Here is a 3638-nt window from a genome sequence, read left to right as displayed (position 1 = left end):
TCATTGCGTCAGGCAAATATGTGTGCGTGATCCGCGTACCTTTCGCTCGTTATTATCGTTTAGCGGAAACTCAACCTGCTTTGTTGATTTCGTTATTCGCGAATCTGCAAACCAGCGAGTTTCTTGTTCCTCCTTTTTGGAAGTGTTTCATTAGTAGTTTTTAAAGTAAATATCATACATTTTAGTTTTAGCGTTTTAACTCGCCATAGTAATTACCAAGTGATAACAATACTTTTACACTAGCAAATATTTGTTTACTTTGCTCAACAAGATTTTACGGTGGAGGTATTGTTATCACCTAATAATTATTATGGCGAATCAAAACGCAATGCATTGGATTTGTTCTACACTAAACTAATGTCGTTTTCGTTTTTGCGGTGTAGCTACACTCGTGCTACACTTTTGCACCGAAAATGTTCGTTTTTGATTTTCGTGCCTCAAAAACCTCAAAAACGAAAACGACATAAATTATATTCGAAACGTCATAAGCTTAATCTTATGAAACGCGAAAAAATAAATTTTCATTGAGTCTCTTATGATAATTAGTTAGCCTATTATGAAATTCATTGATGTATCTTATGAAATTCATAGAAGTTAGCTATAGAAAGAAAAAAAACATAAGAGTTTTCTTATGATTTTCATCATTACTTTTGATTTGAAAAGCTCATAAGACAAATCTTATGAAATCAGAATCCAACATGGCGGGATACGTATTAAGCTATCCATGATGATATGACAAGTGAAGACATTCCACTAAAAAGCTCAAAATAATTTTCTTAACATTTTCCTTTGAATTGTTCTCAGTTCTGTCAGTCCGGTCAGAATCTGTCAAAAAAATCAAGGTAAACAAAAATCGTCAGCTGATCGCAGCTGTCTTCTGGATTGCCTTATAGAGGACAAGCTAGCTCAACGATACACCAGTGGAGTGCGGTTAAATGTTCCGACAAGCGGGTTTGCAAAAAGCAGACTTATTAATCATCAACCAGGAGAATTTTAAATATCGTCTGTCTTTGTTTCCTCATGATCTCCAGATCGACCAGATATGGGAGTCGATTGTAAATTGGAGGATCAGAAATGTGAGTATATGTTTCCTATGTTTAAAGTTTTGGTTTTATTGTTAAAGTAAAATCAGATAATTAATAAGCCATATTTTACAGCACCTCGTTGACGTATCATTAATGGCACAAGCAACCGACCAGTACACCGACAGTAAGACAACTGTGCGAGTCTTCAAGAGCAAAACCACGATACCGCTGCAGCTGAAGCAGCACTACTCTTGAAAAACGAATTGGAGGATCAGAAATGTGAGTATTTAGTGTTTTGTTTATCTTACTATCCACAGTTTATAAATGTTACGTTCAATAATGTTACAATGTGACGTATTTTACAGAATCTTGCTGGCGTATCCGTAATAAAGCAGAATACCAACTTAAGGTACACCGGGGCAAGTTGAAACGGTTTTTTCAAAGTTGAACTTTGAAGTGCTGTAAAAAAAATCACTCTTTGATAAATTTTGAATCCGTTTGCGGTGTTGGCTAGTTCGTGTCAAATTATACATAAAAAATAAGCAACCTTACAAAACTGTTTTTAAATATTTTGTATACTGAAATTATTTTTATATATGCATTGTTCCAACTTGCCCCGCGTATCGGGGCAAGTTGAAACACTACGCTATATACAGACATAAGACGAATTTCGCGCCAGCTCGACCAGCGGTCTGCAGCACCATCTCAGAATCGAATAAAAACTTGGTGAGGATAAAGATATGGTATTTCTAAGCCACTCTGCACACTTTTTTTTCAAAAATTGTCAAGAGTAACATTTGATGGACACGCACAAAACATTTGTGGACACGCACAAAATAACTAGAGTTGATGCAATTGAGTACTGCTGATAGCTAGCGAATTATTGCTAATATACGCCCTTTTCAAATGTTGGTCCACATTAATATTATATTATGCTAAATTGCTTCCTAAACAAATTTTCATACGTCCAAAATGTGTCGTTGGTTGATGATATGCTGCTGAATCTATAATTGGCGCTGTAGGCATAAAACACGCTGATAAATTTTCACTCAATATGGACATGAAAAAAGTTTTTGTTAGAAAATTATTCCCAGAAAAATTAGATAATTAAAATACCTATTTGCAGGAAAAATTCCATCGATTTTTGAGATAAGGTTTTTGTAATATCGATTTGAATTTAAAAAAAAAAAGTTTTTTTTTCAGTGTAGAAATTGTTTTTTTTTATTTTTTGGATATTTTTCCTAAAAACTTCTGGGAATTTCACGACAGTCCGCCATGCAACACTTTTTTGTAAGTCTTGTCATTTTAGAGTTACATCGATTTATTGAGTACTTCGCACTTTATTAGACTCCTGAGTTGAAATTATTTGCCAAGTTGCGATCCCTGCTCAATATGAAACTCGTGATTGCTTGGATATTTCTAGGGTTGTTTTTATCATCTTCGGATTATTCGTCCATCAAATTTTGTAAAACGCTTGTTGATTTGTTGTCGTAATGAGGTGTATTGGCCATTTCCGAAAGCGATTCCTATAAATATTATAGCTAAACGGAGGTAAGTTATGTAGTGATTGAAACAGCAGTTTTTCTAACCAAATACCTATTTCACAGCTTTCCAACTATTCTTTGTTGAACCCGCTAATAAATCCCCCTAATATCAACGAGAAATGCAGCAGCTTTTGGAGCTAGATGTATTTATTCGATCATTTGTGAAAATGCAGCTGATGGAACAGATAACAATTTATTTGAAGCTGACATTAGCTAAACATTTGAAATTAAATAAAACTTTAAAAATGATTCGAAAAATACTTATAACTTTTGTAGAACTGAATTTGATTCGGTTCGGTAATTAAAGTGGATGCGTGTAAGCAATTCTTTATTTTCGTTTAATTCGTTATTTAAGCACCACAATTCGAATGTGTAGAATTTAATAAAAGTTTAGAATAGCTTGTGCCAAGACTCAAAGCACAACACAAAGGTTATTGCGTACACGTAAAAAATAACTAGAATTGATGCAATTGAGTACTGCTGATAGCTAGCGAATTATTGCTAATAGTAGAGTAGAGTGTAAGAGTGGCAAGAGTACGCACTAAGTTTCCACTCGACCATGGGGACCTTATGAAACAAACTTCTGCATATCAAATCAATGTCGACGATTCGTATACTCTTCCTCTATGTTACCCAGTGGAAAAAATAATGAATATAATTAAATTCGTTTTAGCAGAACCCTTGTTGCAAGACACCTAAGAAACGCACTCTTACCCCACCGGTGGGGTAAGAGTGCGCATTGGGTGGGGTGAGACTACGCCCTTTTCCAATCATGTGTTTTAAGTATTTATTAACACAAAAATGATCTAATAACATTCAAATGATGTTTACTGAAAGTATATTGTGGAATGTTTAAAATTACGTAACTCTGAAAGAGGGTGGGAGAGGGTCCTAGAAATGTGAACTTTCATACGAAAAAAAACATTGTATTTTTGCCTTTCTCGTATACTAAGTATACGGTAAAGGCTATATGATCGCTCCAAAACCAAACATTTTAAAGAAGGCCCGGAGACCCATAGTGTTATATACCGATCGACTCAGCTCGACGAATTGAGGTGATGTCTGTGTG

The 3638-nt window shown here is 34.8% G+C and overlaps 1 long non-coding RNA gene across 1 annotated transcript; it reads left to right on the top strand.

Annotated features, from left to right (window-relative positions):
- The first annotated feature begins 878 nt into the window (after positions 1-878).
- Positions 879-1526, top strand: LOC134203889 (uncharacterized). The gene is made up of 3 exons (XR_009977730.1): positions 879-1076; positions 1158-1304; positions 1391-1526. It is a non-coding gene; the product is annotated as an uncharacterized LOC134203889 (long non-coding RNA).
- Positions 1527-3638: the final 2112 nt, after the last annotated feature.

This window comes from Armigeres subalbatus, unplaced genomic scaffold, assembly GCF_024139115.2.
Source record: "Armigeres subalbatus isolate Guangzhou_Male unplaced genomic scaffold, GZ_Asu_2 Contig286, whole genome shotgun sequence".
Taxonomy (NCBI): domain Eukaryota; kingdom Metazoa; phylum Arthropoda; class Insecta; order Diptera; family Culicidae; genus Armigeres; species Armigeres subalbatus.
This window is presented reverse-complemented; position numbering and strand designations above follow the sequence as displayed.